Below are 16,353 nucleotides of genomic sequence, written 5' to 3'. Positions count from 1 at the left end.
TTTTTAATCTGTTCCCTAGATCTGTCACTTTTTGGAAAGGGACCTGTATGTGCAAGAATGTTTGTGGCAGCCCTCTTTGTAGTGGCCAGAAACTGGAAACTGAGTGGATGCCCATTAATTGAAGAATGGCTGAATAAAATGTGATATATGAATATTATGGAATATTATTGTTCAGTAAGAAATGACCAACAGGATGATTTCAGAAAGGCCTAGAGAGACTTACATGAACTGATGCTGAGGGAAATGAGCAGGACCAGAAGATCATTATTTACTTCAACAACAATACTATATGATGATCAATTCTGATGGACGTGGCCCACTTCAACAATGAGATGAACCAACTCAGTCCCAATAGAGCAATAATGAACTGAACCAGCTACACCCAGGGAAAGAACTCTGGTAGATGACTATGAACCACTACATAGAATTCCCAATCCCTCTATTTTTGTCCGCCTGCATTTTTTATTTCCTTCACAGGCTAATTGTATGCTATTTCAAAGTCCAATTCTTTTTATACAGCAAAATAACGGTTTGGACATGTATACATATATTGTATTTAACTTATACTTTGACATTTTTAACATGTATTGGTCAACCTGCCATCTGGGGGAAGGGGTGGAGGGAAGGAGGGAAAAAGTTGGAACAAAAGGATTTGCAACTGTCAATGCTGAAAAATTACCTATGCATATATTTGTAAATAAAAAGCTATATTAAAAAAAAAGATCTGTCACTTTTCTTATAAGATGTTTCACATTCTGTTCTACTTTTTCATTTTTTATACTTTGTTTTGTTACTTCTTGGTCTCTCAAAGCTTTTCTGGCTTTCCCTTGCCTGATTCTAATTTTCAAAGAGTTATTTGCATTTCTGAGATTCTGTACCTCTTTTTCTAATTGATTTACTTTTTTCATAATCTTTATTGTTTTTCTTGGATGGTTTAAATATTTTTCTTTAGGTTTTCCTAAATGTCTCTTATTCGATTTTTGAATTCTTTTTTGAGTTCTTCTGTAAATTCTCTCTGTGCTGGGAGCAATTTCACTGGGATAGAAGCTTTTTTTTCCCCTAAAATGTCCTTCTCTGAAGATGAACCCTGGTCTTCACTGTTCAATTCATTTGTTTCAATGGTGGAATTCTTTCTTTTTTGCCAGTTCATTTTTTTAATAAGAGATAATAGTGTAAGCACCTCTAATAGTGGAATGGCAAATGGTACCTCAAACTTTGCTTCAGCTCTCCATGGACCCCAAATAAAGAAGTCCACCCTCTTGTAGATGCTCACAGCCAATGGTACCCCTGTCCCACTGCTTCTGCACTCACCCGATGCTGGTTCCTTTTTTACCTAGAGTCACATCTCAGCAGCACAGCTGGGCCTGGTGCTCCCAATCATCCAAGGTTCACTTTGTCTTCTCAGGCTGAAACTCCCATTTGACAAACAGTCCAGAAGGTGAAATTCCCTGTGGTTCTTGCAGAGGGTCCAGTAATAACCAGCTAGCCCAAAGAATGTCCATTTGATGTTTCTGGGGAGCTAGCCCAGAGCTTTGCACTTCAAACAGATTAATCCTGGGCCAGGGTCTGTCTTCAGATCTTTTGGGGTTGTATCAAGAGAACCCTAGTTCTGCCTCAAGTCTTCTTGATTTTTCACCAGTCTGTTTGCCCTGAGGTACAAATTTGTTGTATTTGGGGAGGGAAGTCAGAAAAACTTGAAATTTACCAACCTACTCCCCCATCTTCCCAGAATCCTCTCCTAATATAGTACATCATACAGCTACAATAGGGCTGGACACTCCTGACAATTCCAGGGGAGAAAAAGAGTTCTTGTGGTCAGGGGCCTTGAAGGATCTCTGAAAACAACTGCACAAAATCCCTGAAGCATGGGACAGTGCCCTGGAAACAGAGCCCTACTTTAACAAAGGGTTAAAAGCTGAGTGATAGCTTACAAAAATGAGCAAACAAAATAGTTTCTGAACATAGAAAGTTATCATGGTGACAAGGAAGATCAAAACACCTACTCAGAAGATGATAACAAAGTCAAAGCTCTTACATTCTAGGCCTTCAAGAAAAATAAGAATTAGACTCAGGGCATGGAAGTACTCAAGAAATTAAGAAAATCAAGTGAAAAAAGCAGAGAAAAAATTAGGAAAAGAATTGAAAGTGGTGCACAAAAGGAAATACAAAGAGCAAATGAGAAGAATGCCTTAAAAAGCAAATTTGGCTTTGCCAAAGCAGTTACAAAAGCTCACTCAGAAAAATATTCTTTAAAAACTAAACTTGAGAAAATGGAAGCTATTGACTTTATGAGAAAGCAAGATATAATACAGCAAAACAAAAAAGAAGAATAGAAAAAATGTGAAATATCTTCTTGGAAAAACAACTGATCTGGAAGATAGATCCAAGTGAGATCATTTAAAAATTATTGGTTTTTCTGAAAGTTATGATAAAAAAAACAGCCTGGACATCATTTATGAAGAAATTATCAAGGAAAATTATCCTGATATTCTAGAAACAGTGAATAAAATAGAAATTTAAAGAATCCAGTTCTATGGAGATGATCTATGATCCCATAACCCCTGAGCCCCTAGATTCAAACAGAGCAGCTGCCACTACCAAAGTGGATTTCTCTTTTTTGTGAGGTGAATTCAATATGACTCCGGGCTTGTTCCAAGACCAATTCTCTTCAGGAAACAGTTTGAGACCAATGACCTACAGTAGGTCTGGAAGAATTAGGTACTTAGTAGAGGAAGGAGAGAGGTTTTTTAGTCAAACAAACTATTTGTGATGAGAAATAAGAGAACTTATCAGCCTTAGAACTTGGAGATTGAAGCAAAATCACTAAGAGGGGAAAGAGGAAATGCATCTTGCCAGAGAGGGTATCTAAAGCAAGAGCTGCTTTTACCCCCCAAATCCCCATAATTTGTAGCCTCTACAAGGAGGAGAGGAGGTATTCAAGTGACCTCATAGTCCTCTTGATTACATCCATATATGTCTAAAGTGGGGATCAGTGCTCAGTCACAAAACCATTTAAATGATACAAAAATGATTGAAGGGACAAAATTTCAACCACAGCCTAAATGAGTCATTGCTAATCATCTTTACTTATAGGATACAGGTTATCAGCACAGGGAGACAGGGCAGAGTCCCAAGACTGGAAACTCCTTGAAGCAGAAGGCTCTGTTTCATTTAGCTTAATGAAGTGACAGCATATAACACAATATTATAACACAATTTATACTTATTAGGTATAAATTACCTAAAAGGTTTCTCAGACCTCTAATGTCATTCATAATCTCTTACTACTACCATTTTCATTTTTTTCAAGTCCTTTATCTATCCTACACATTACCTTTTAAAAAATATTTATTAAATATCTATTAGCCTCCACATACTCTGCTAAACTCCAGGGGAAAATTAAACATTCCTTTCCTCCTAGGAATTTAAATTTTATCAGTCCAGCTCTGCTTTCAATCTGCCGTTTTTGAATGTTTTGAGTCATGTCTGACTTTTTGTGATGCTATTTGAGGTTTTCTTGGCAAAGATACTGGATCGCTTTGTCTTTCCTTCTCTAGGTCATTTCATAGAGGAGGAAATCAAAGCAAACAGGGTTAAGTGACTTGTCCAAGGTCACATAGCTAGTGTCTAAAGCTAGATTTGAAGATGAGAAGATGAGTCAGTCTTCCTGATTCTATCCACAGAGACATCAAACTGCTCTTTTACTTTGCAATTTATTCTCCATTTAAGATTGAAGAATCCTGTGGTATATTTCTGACTACCACTGACTTTACTATTTTGTTATTGCTGTTTTGTACATTTTCCCCCATTAATCAGCATTTTAAAAAATTAATGTTTCTCCTATCACTCTTCCTCCACTGAGTAAATTTCAAAGACTCTTCATATGTAGCTACATTGTCCAGGAAAAAAAATTCCACTGTAGCCATATTTGAAAGAGTATGTCTTTTTCTGCATTTTAAATTCATTCCCTCTCTGTCAGAAAGTAAGTGGCATATTTCATTTTTATTCTTTTGTTGGTTGATCAACATGCTGGAGTTTTTCAGTGTTATTTTTCTCTATAATATTATTATCATTGTATAAATTGTACTCCTATTTCTGCTCATTTCACTATGCATCAGTTCATGTAGGTTTTCTCAGTTTCCCTTGAAATTGTCCATTTTACCATTTTAGGTCCAATAATATTCTATAACATTTATATAATAGTTTGTTTAACCATTTCCCCCAATAAGAGGGCACTTCCTTATTTCTTTTGCTTGCCATATAGTTCTTTTTTCTCTTTTTTGGTTTCTTTGAAGCACAATTCTACTAAGACCCTTAGATCTCTTTCATCTTCTGCTTTCTTTCTCTACTGGTGTTCTGCATACAACAAACAAGCTGAAATTATTTATAGAAATAATGTGAAAATAAATAAAATTTCTCCCCAAATATTTTTGCCTCAATTTCTCATCTTATTTCTAATCTTTCCTTCTTTGTATAACTTTAAAATAATTTACATTCCCATTTTCTCCTTCCTCACTAATTTATTTCTTCTACCTTTGTAACCTGGCTTCCATCCTCACGGTACCTCACTACTCACTCCAAATTCATCAGTAACTGCTTAATTGTCAAACCCAATCACCTATTCTCAGTCTTCATTCTCCTGTCTTCCAGAATACTTTATTTTCTGTTAGCACCTGTAAACATCCTTTCTTTCTTGATTATTCTGTCTTCTTTCTTAACTTCTCTAAGACTCTTTCTCCCCATATTTTCCTACCTCTAAGACAGCTTCCATTTCATCTCTTATTCCAATGCAAGTAAAGATGAAGTTTCTTATGTGAGTAGCAGAGAGAAGGTCAGACTAAATCGAAGAGTCCATGAGGGAAAATCCTCAGCAGTGAACTTGAAAAAAAAGTTTAGGATCACATTGTAAAGAGTTTTTCAAAATTAAGCAAAATGATTTATGATTTATCTAAGAGATTCTAGAGAGCTGCTGTATTTTATATACAGTGATATAAATAGATCTATAATTAAAGAAATTCATTTCAGCAACTGGACAGAAGCAAGACAAATGGGTAGGGATTTTAGGTAAGAACACAAATGAGAAGACTTGTCATCTATGATAAGATTCATCTTTCCCTTCACAAATGTGAAAACTATATCATGGAATATTTTTTTCTAATTCTCAAAGTTTTTGTTTAAAATACAGCTGATTGTTTTGAAATTTATTGTTATATGTGAGATTTGTTAAGCTGCTATCCAATTTTTCAAGTTTTTAATCTAATAATCATTACTTTTCCTACTTCTTTGTATTTAAATTTATAAAATATTAGCCTGTGCAGTTTTTGTTCTAATTCTGGATTATTTTTCTCTTTTCTTGATCTCTTTTTCTATTTTTTATTCAGTACTTGAGAGACTTGACAGATTACTATTTGATAGCTTTAAAATCAGTGTGGTGGTTTTATCCAGAAGGAAAGAACCCGGTATTCAACCAGAAAGACTGTCCTCCTCCAGAAAACAGAGCCAAAGGCTGAAGATTAGCTGGTTGACTCACTACAGACTAATTGGGGAGAAAAGTGAAATCCCACAAGTCCTATTTTGGGAGGGGAGAAACCTTCTAACTAAAGAGGAATAGCAATGGATCTGAATCAACTGTTTACTGCTTTAATACCGTCCTCTCTCAGGTGTGACCAGATCAATGACAAGTCCAAAATAATTAGGTAGTTATAAGCAGGACTTTTTTGGGAAACACCCACATCTTTTACTTGTGGAAATTTGTAAGCAGCCAGCAGGTATTCTCCCTTGATCTTTTTCCCACCTTCTTACCAATATATTTCTACTTAAAGTGGAACGTTTTATACTCTGAAGGCTGTTACCTGAAACTATGAATTTGGCTTTATAACAGAGGGAAACATAAATACCACAAAAGTGAAAATTTAGGAAAATTCAGGCCATTTTCTCCCAGCTTTTCCCCTTGTTGCATATCCCCCTACTTTTCATCAAAAGCACCACAAAACCAAAGAAGCAATTTCTCATAAAATACTCTTCCTCTATAATAAAAAAGAAAAAGCCTAAAAGTGTGAATATAAAAGGAGCTGGGTTTGTGGTCACTGTGGGAAAGGTTTGACAGTGCTTAGAGACAATAACATTTTAATGGTCGGATTTGGTCCCAGAAAACAATTAAAGAATAGAAAGAACAGATAGCTTCCTGGGCTTAACTTTCAAAGAAGTAAACAAAGAAGAATGACTACTGTCATCTAATAGAACTACAAAATTGTGATTTTCTGGTTTACTTGAATTAACAAACTGCACTTCTTCCTGAAGCACACAGATCACAGAAGAAAGATCAGGTGTTATTGGCAAGATTAATCTGGATTCTGCACAAATTCAGAGGATCATAGTATCATAAATTGATAGACTCCTCAGAGGATCACATCTTTAGAATTAAAAGAATTTCTCATGTCCATATTACTCATTTTATAAATGAAACAAAGGCATAGATTGGTTAAGTGATTCATCTGATGATAACTCCAGTTCATCACTTTTGGGAGTTCTGAGTCTCACCACAGTCATTTTCTGCTTAGGGAAATTTTGTATGGTAAAACTGAATAGGAAGGCAATAGATTTATTGGTTTGAGCCTTGGAATTTGCTATTTTCTCTTGTCTCCAGGATTTGGTCTCAGCTCCATAGGTTCTGATAATTCATCCATCAATATATCTAGGCTCTACTAAAATGGATCATTAATTTCTTCACACTGATTTTGTGATATCCATTCATGAAAATATGTATCCCATTTTTAATCTGTGGCTGGTTTTCCTCTTCCCACGATTGGCTTTCCCTAGGATAATTCCAGGATTTAAATTTCTAGAGCATAAGGAAATATCAATCCCTCAAGCATATAGCAAGACCTTCATTTCAGATAGCACCTAAGGGATGATCATTCCTTCTAACTCTTTTTACATAAATGGAAAAGGAATAAGTAGAGTGACATTAGTGGTAAAAGTGAATGAACAGACCTCACCCATGTTCTCAAAACCTTAGATGAAACATTTCTAAAGCCAAATTCATGGTTCAAGTTTTGTCATTTGTTCCCCAGGTCTGGTCTTAGAACTTTAGACTCTGAACCTTGATGGTCTAATATATCTTATATTTCCCATGGCTTCTCATGGTCACAGGGAGCAGGAAAAGGTCACAGAGATCTGTGATGTTGTAGTCACAAATAAAGTCCCACAGTTTTCTGAAACACTGTGAGCTCAATCTAAAACCAACCTATCTCAGATATGGCTTTTACATGCCCATGTGATGTACTTTATGTATGTGCCTACATGTTTACTCCTTCCTTTATCCTTTCTCTGTGCTTCTATCGGTACAGATAATCTAGTATTTTGCAATGGGGTGTACATTGAACTTGGAATGAAAAAATCTGGATCCAAGTCCCAGATCATCCATTTCATAATCTTATGAAAAGAAATGTCAGTTCAACTCTGAGCCTCAGTTTTTTTTTTTATCTATGAAATAAGGATAATAATACTCCCAGGTTATTGTGAGAAAAGCACTGTATGAGTTATTTATTATCATTCTACTTGTACTGATTTAGCTTCTCACGAAATAACTCTTATTAAGTACTCAAATTCAATCTCCATCAAAAAAATGACCCAGGAAACACGTATCAAGATGTGGCATCCATCCATGTTCATTTCAATGTCCATGAAAAAAACATGTCATTTTAAATTGCTTTGCAATAATATTCTACATAGTATGGGATTGATTGGGCAATACAAGCCCAAATCTCAAAACATTCCTGATTGGTTTCAATTCAACACACGGGAATTTAGGGAGCCAGCTTCTAGCTCTAAGTGACTGAGAAACTGATGCTGAGTGTGACAAAAAAAAAAATTTCCAGCTGGTTTCAAAACTGAACAATCTAATGACTAAAGTAAATTGAGTTTGTATATAAAAGGCCTGATTTACCTTTACTTCCCACCACTTCTTTTGTTGTTTCTTCTTTTCATTTTTGAGATGTAGATAAATAAATAACTGGAAGCAGTTCACCTATAAAAGCTCACCCACCTCATTTTCTTTTAGTCATTCTCCATATTTCTCCCATTTTTCTCATTTTTGTCTTCTCTAGATTTTGTCTTCAGAATCCATTTCAAAAGTCTGTTGTTATTTTAACTATTGTTTTGCTTGCGTAGTGCTTTATTGAACTCCAGGGAATCAGTATCCTATAAATAAATAAAACTGTTATCATTATATATCTACATTCAAAGCATTGAGGGGGAATAACATTTTTCGCTATTTGCATTAGAAATGTGTTACAATCACAACAGTTCTCCAATTTGGGATTAATGGCATAATTATTTAGTCTTTGTTGAAGAGATGGAATAAACTTGAAAAGGCATGAATTATTATATCAAAATGGATACCCCATTCTCTCTTGGTGCCTAATTAATTCTGAATTACAAAATTCCCACAGAGGTATCAAGAGAACAGGACATTGGATTCAAGCAGTAGCTATTCATTCTTTGCAATAAACATCAAGTGATTAGATTATGGACCATTTGAAAGCAAAATGTCTCAGTGTATTGAGTGGGAGAGACCATGTTGTTGTCAATTAACAGAGGAAAATGCTCCTGTAGTAGAAATAATTACCTTCCATTAGCTTAATACAAGTATGGTGACCTCTAATAATTTGAGACTGTTGTTGTTGCTTTAGTTGTAACTAATTCTTCATGATCCTATTTGGAATTTTCTTGGCAAAGATGCTAAAGTAGTTTGCCATTTCCTTCTTCAGCTCATTTTATACATGAGGAAAATGAAGTGAACTGGGTTAAGTGACTTTCCTAGAGTGATACAGCTATTAAGTTTAAGCTTAAAAGGCCAGATTTAGACTCAGGTGTTCCTAACTTCAGAACCAGCACTCCACCCAAAAATTTAGGACTGAGCAGAGTGAATTGAATGTGATGGCCAAGATTACACACTCTATTTGTCAGTCATAGTGTCCAAAATGTTCCTCATTATAGAGACTCCTTTCAAATAAGGTATTCTCTCCAACAAATCCCTGTGAAGATGCACATGTGTTGCTTATAGGAAAATAACATGCTAAAGGAAGTCTGTTTTGAGAATGTAGGATTGGGGAATGGATAAATAATGAAAGTGATATTAAAAAAAAGAAAGAAATATCAATAAAACACTTAAAAATACACAAAAAATAAAGGAAATTTTAAAAAGGAAATAAACAAGTTAGTTTTTTATTGTAATGTTAAATTTATTATGTTCTTCTAGCATAGTGGCTACCTGACCCAATCCCTGTACGATATCTGTCAACAAGGTTGACAAAGGGTTTATTGTTCTTGGATTGCCTGATTTCTCAAGAAGAGGATTATACTCACCTAATTCTCACATCCATTAGCTCTATACCTCACTTTGATGTCTTTAGAAAAAAAATTGCTATTTATATGATTGCTAATTATAGAAATTACTAACTATGGAAATATTATATATAGAAATATATATAAAAAGATTCTCTTTAGCTAGAGGGAATGTGTACAAACATGAATTAGATATAAAACAAATAACTTATTTGCACACAAAATGAAAAGATAAGAAATAAAAATTCATAGGATGTTCAGAATACAATTCATTACCATTTCACTACTATTATAATCAGTTGGGAGGCTAACAGTAAAAGTCTTTATGACATAAAAAGTTGTTGCAAGGTTGTTAATTAGTCACTTTGAATTTCACCTCTACTGAGGTCACTCATCAAACAGCAAGTGAGATCTTCTTTCCAAGGATGTCTTTCTCCAGTGTTGACAATTCCCTTATCAAAGAAACAAATCTTGCAACTGCTGTTGCATCTTCAGTGTGTCTGGTAAGGGCCTTCCCTGCAGAAACTTTTAAATTCACAAGGTCAATGCTAGAGGAAAAGAAACACAAAAGGAAAGATAAGGTAGTTAAGAACATATAATATACAATATAACTACACAGCAAGTCCTGGAAGGCTTTGGCCCAAGAATTATATTAGAATAGGGAATCACAACTTGTCTCATCGAAAGCTGCCTTCAAGAGACCTGCCATCTGGAAAGTGCCTCTTCTGTCTTGTGGGATACCTTGTATCATTAGCATTTAGGGCTCTGCAACTAGTCTTTTTCTAAAGTCTTCATTATCAGACAAAACATACTGTTGAATCATCATGGCCAAAGGCAGTAGTCAGAGGATATCATTCCAACTCTGAAAGGAAGTGAAAGAATTTCATGGCCTTTGACTAGAATGTTAACAGAATATGACCTATCGAGGTCAAATTAGTTAATAGAAGGTCACAATTCATGTGCAGTCCTCATTTTCTGTTCTTTTATGTTTACTGAAATCTTTGTTTCTTAAGTTTGCAACAACAAAAAAAAGAGATTAAAATCTATTTGTACCCAAGAGCATTAGTTTTAGTTTATCTATATATGATGTATATCTATATAATATATATTTATAGATATACCATATATATATATATATATATATATATATATATAGAGAGAGAGAGAGAGAGAGAGAGAGAGAGAGAGAGTTTATCTTATATGATGAGGCATCAATCTTTAGAGCTCTAAGGAACCAAAGAAATCATCTATTTTATCCCTCTTTTCCATTTTACAGGTGAAAAAATTTGAGTCCTACAGTTGATTAATAGAAACCTGGGAATTGCACTAAATTGATAATTAGTTTATGTGAAAATAGGACAGATTTTTTTGTGTACTTACTGGGAAAGCCCACAATGGTAGTAGGGGTTATAATTATACCACAGGAATGAAATGGTGAAGGAAAGCAAGTAGAATGAGGAAGAGGAACATCAGAGAGTACCACATACTATTCATAGATTAAAATTGGAAGCACAAGGTTGCATGGGGTCTGGTGGAGATAGAGAGTGCTGGGACAGGGTTGGGGAGTGGGAGTAGTAGATTTGAGGTAGGAGTTTGAGGTCTATTTTTATAGAGAATTTAGTTTTTCAAAGTTCAGTTCAGTCTTTTTCCCCCAGTTCTTTCTGACTCTTTGTGACCCTCTGTGGGTTATTTTTGGTAAAGATACTGGAGTAGTTTGCTATTTTCTTTTCCATCTCATTTTGCAGATGGGGAAACTGAGACAGAGTTAAGTGATTTGCCCATGGACACACAGCTACTAAGTATCTGAAGCCAGATTTGAACTCAGAGAGATGTCTTCCTAACTCCAGGTCCAGCACTCTTCCATATTGGGTACTGTTGGAATTAGTTCATTAACATATACAAATCATTTCAAAGTTGTCAGTAAAACTTAAAAGTTAACATATCCACATCATTTTAAAAACTATTCAGCACCTTTTTGTTTTCTGCTGATCTTACTGTAGATGCCTGAAAATTGTCTGAGCTTTATGTAACATGGTACCAAAAGGCCACTTGACAGTATAGCACCTAGATAGTTTTTGCTGATTTAACACATGTTAATAGGATGTAAATATATGTTTCAATTTATAAATTATTTTCCTTTGATCTTTGGGACAATTTTATGTGAATTCCAGGTTTCCCTCTTCGATATTTTTTTTTACTATTTTTCTCTTATACAGGCTACTTATAAATTTACTTATGATACTGACTAGAAGTGAAGGGATAGAGGGTGATTAAGAGGTACAGAGCAAGATACATCTTTGACACAGACACGACACAGAGGAAAGATAAATTCATGCAGATGAAGGAAAATTGTGTAGAGAAAAGGCATCAAAAGCAAATAAAAAAGAAGGCCACTAAATTATGCATAAGGATCCTACAGGCTCATATTGACTTAGAAAATCATATATTAATATTATCTATGTTCCATTGTATTTTTATTTATTTTGTTAAATACTTACCAATTATATTTTAATCTGATTTTGCTCTACTTGAGAGTGTAGGCAGTGTATTTGATATCTTTTGAGAAGGGCATGGTCCACACTACAGGGATGTAGGATAGATTAGGTTAGGAGATTCAGGATTACCAGGTTTATGATCACTGGAAGCCTGTCCTAAAAATATCGACAAGATAGGTGGGCATTCCTGTTTGTAGTGGCTAGAAGCTGAAAAAATGGAGAATGGTTGAGTAAATTGTGGTATATGAATGTTATGGAATATTATTGTTCTGTAAGAAATGACCAGCAGGATGAATACAGAGAGGACTGGCTAGACTTACATGAACTGATGCTAAGTGAAATGAGCAGAACCAGGAGATCATTATATACCTCAACAACGATACTGTTTGAGGATGTATTCTGATGAAAGTGGATCTCTTCAATAAAGAGAGCTAATTCAGTTTCAGTTGATCAAGGATGGACAGAAGCAGCTACACTCAAAGAAAGAACACTGGGAAATGAATATAAACTGCTTGCATTTCTGTTTTTCTTCTTGGGTTCTTTATACCTTCTGAATCCAATTCTCCCTGTGCAACAAGAAAACTGTTCAGTTCTGCACACATATATTGTATCTAGGATATACTGTAACCTGTTTAACATATAAAGGACTGCTTGTCATCTGGGGGAAGAGGTGGAGGGAGGGAAGGGAAAAATTGGAAGTGAGTGCAAGGGATAATGCTGTAAAAAATTACCCTGGCATGGGTTCTATCAATAAAAAGTTTAAAAAAAAAAAAAAGATAGATGGGCATTAAAGCCAAATTTCATCCCTCAGCAATAGGATCTGATCTGCCTATGGCAGACATTTTTTTTCAAATATGGTATCCAGATAATATTTTTCCTGTGTTCCTTTTAGGGAAAGGGAAGAAATGCCTATTAATAGTTTTAAGAAGTGATTCTCCACTTAACTCTAGATATGGAACAGATGGAAGATTTTCTCTCACTTTACTTCTCTCACTTGAGCCCAATACACACACACACATACACACACACACACACGCATGCACGCACGCACACACACGCACACACATGCACATATAGGTTGGAGAGGAAGCATGACACAGAGAAAAGACTCAGTGTCAGGAAAGTTTAGATTCAGATCTAAGTTCAGGTAAGTACCCAGTAACTAGACTGAGCAAGTAATTTAACCTTTTAGTGTCTCCATTTCTTATCTACAAAATGATTGGACCCATGTAATGCCGGAGAAACTGAGGCAGGAGAGAAATTAGAGAGGTTTTTAACATTTTATTAATGGGAGAATATAATTGACTGGACAGGACTCTCGTCTCAAATTATCCAGTCAGACAGAGATACAGATATACTGGGACCAAGAAATCCATGTTGGTCCCAGGGCTGAAGGAGACTGTCATCCCAAAGAATCCAGCAGACAGCATCCAGCAATGAATGGAGGAGCCCCAACTTCTTAAATACCTTTTCTCTAAACAAAGGAAAGAGTAAGAAGCGCGGGAAAACTTCTGTCAGGATGGGAGAGGCCATAAATCCCAAAAACCCAGAGACAGGATGTCTGAATACACAGAAGTAAAGATGTCACTGAGGTATCTTGGAATATTTTAGAGGGATATTGTAAATTCTTGAGGACAGAAAAGAGTCGGGAGGTCTACTCTCTTGTTGATCTTACTAACAATTTATAACCTTAGAGCAAATAGTCCTCAGTCTTAATGAGCGAGAAGGGGGTTTATAACTAAGGGGATTGAGACAGAACAGTTAAGGAAACTGAAACAAGGGAAAGTAATTCAGGGAAACTGAGTCAGAACAGTTAAAGAGAACTGTGGCATAACACCCATTGCTCCTGGTATCCTAAGTAGCTCTAAGTCAATCATCCTATCATCTTTCAGAAGACATAAGGAAAAACGAAAGTGATTTTATAGAATTTCAGATGCATAAGGAAGTCTTGGAACAGTTAGGTAGCACAGTGGATGAGTTTAGGGCCTGGAGTCAGGAAGATTTATCTTCCCAAGTTCAAATCTGGCCTCAGACATGTATTTGCTATGTGACCTTGGTCAGGTCACTTAACTCTGCCTCAGTTTCCTCATTTTTCAAACAGCTTGGAAAAGAAAATTGCAAAGAATCTTGTTTTTTGCCAAGAAAATCCCAAAATAAGGTCACTAAGAGTTAGATGTGACTGAAACAACTGATCAATGTCAGCAAAACTTAGAATACCATCTGCTTCATGGCTGATCATTTACTAAGCAAGATGAGGCCTTAAAGTATAGATAGTCCAAATTTTTTATTTTAAGTATGAGGAAATTAAGACTTATCCAAATATGATTTATCCAAAGCCACAAACCCAGACCTGATTTTTAACAATCCAAATGACATCAACATTTCTATAAATTAGGCTTTATAGCAGGATGATTTCAGAAGAGTATGGAAAGACCTACAAGAACTGAGGCTAAATAAAGCAAGCAGAACCAAGAAATCATTGCACACAGCAATGACAAGACTATGTGATGATCAACTGTGATGGATGTGGCTTTTTTCAACAATGAGGTGATTCTGACAATTACAATAGATTTGTGACTGAGAGAGCCATCCACATCCAGAATGAGAAGTCTATAGGGACTGAATGTGGATGAAAACATAATATTTTCATCTTCATTGTTTTTGTTGGTTTTTTCTATTTCTCATTTTTCCCTTTTGATCTGATTTTTTTTTCTTCAGCAGGATGAATATAGAAATATGTTTAGAAGAGCCACACACATTTAAGCTGTATTGGATTGCATACTGTCTTGGAGAGGGAAGAGAAGAGAGAGAAAATCTGGAACAGGTTTTGTAAATGTGAATGTTAAAAACTATCTTTGCATGTATTTGAAAAAAATAAAATACCATTAAAAGTGAAAAAAAAATAGGCTCTATATTCTTATGGCTTGAACCCAGGCTTCCTTCATTTAACCAGTTAAGAAAATTTTCATGATTAAGCATTGGATCAAAGTTTTTTTTCTGAGGTTTGGTGATGTCTTGTATCACCATGACAGCTTGGAATAGATATGTTTGAAGTAGAGCAGAAGTACAATCCTTCTCTCCTTTTCCTCAGTTTCAAATGTAAAAGCAATAATATTAAGTTCTCTATAACAGCCCTTTGATTTCCACACCTTCTTAATTAGCTCCTCCCTGTTTATAAGCAGCAGCTCCTTGTGAAAGCCATGGAGCAGGAACCCAACTAGGCACTTGAAGCTTAATTGATCTGGATGTTTAGAATCAAACTTCATTAGCTTAAATTACTTCACTTTGCTTAATGTGTGCCTTCCCTCTGAGAACACCGATAAGCTTGATTTAACATTTTCTAAACTGTGATGTTTATCATCATTGCTACCTTCTTTAATTAAGCGCTCCAGACTCATGTGCTCAGGGAACATGAAGCGGTGGAAGGTATAGCTTCTGAAAGCATTCCATCATTACTATTTCCATGTTAGTCTTTTAAAACTTGATGATATTGTTTAACATTTAGCATTGATATTCTTTCTCTAATCATTTTCCATTTGTTGCTGGAAAGGGTCTAGAAATCTATTTTCAGGATGAAGAATGACAATTAATGCTGTGACTTTCAGTATATCACTTAACCTCACAAGGTTTCAGTTTCCTCTTGTGTAAAATTAAGAATTGTACCAGATGATTTCTAACATCCAATTAAAATGTAAAATTCTTTGATCTAGTAATATTGGAACCATGAGATATGAAGGATTCTTTCTGTATGGAAAGATCATTCAGATGATCTAGTTTAATAATGACTGTATCAGATTTCAAAACATGGCAGAACCTGTGGAAAGAGGTCTGTAATTACTTAAAAGAATTTGTCCTAAACATCTACACAGGCAAAAACAAGGGTTGCAGAATATCTATTACCCAAGTTATGTTATACAGTTAGAAAAAATGCATGTAGCTTATCCATTGGTGAACATGTATGTCTGTTTACATAGACAGAGACAGTAGATATATACCATATGTACATGTGTATCTATGCACATATGTGTACATACACATATCCTATAAATATACAAAGTCACTTTATATACTGACTTATTTCCATACTACAATCTGACTCAATAGAAAAGACAAATTCTTTGAATTATGAGTAAATTACACATGATTTCTTAAACCATACTATATTTTTTGAAGTGTTTTGATTACTTTTAGGAATTTGATATGTTGCTAAAAAATTCCTCATCTCCAACCCCATAGAACATAAAGTACTTGAAGTAAAGGATTATCACTTTTACCTTTGTACCTGGCACATATAGGTGTATGATAAGTACCTGATGAATGGAATTGAATGAACTGGAAATCCCTCTACTAAAGCATATAAGCTTATGTATGGATGATATTTTGGTTAATTTTGCTGCTTCTTTTTTTCTCTTTTTAAGATATGTTTGTTACTAAGGATAAGTTGTTTAAAGGGAAGTAGGAGACTATATTTGCAAATAAATTTGGCTTAAATAAAAAAGATATCATTTAA

Source organism: Antechinus flavipes, chromosome 2 (genome assembly GCF_016432865.1).
Source record: "Antechinus flavipes isolate AdamAnt ecotype Samford, QLD, Australia chromosome 2, AdamAnt_v2, whole genome shotgun sequence".
Classification (NCBI taxonomy): domain Eukaryota; kingdom Metazoa; phylum Chordata; class Mammalia; order Dasyuromorphia; family Dasyuridae; genus Antechinus; species Antechinus flavipes.
This window is presented reverse-complemented; position numbering follows the sequence as displayed.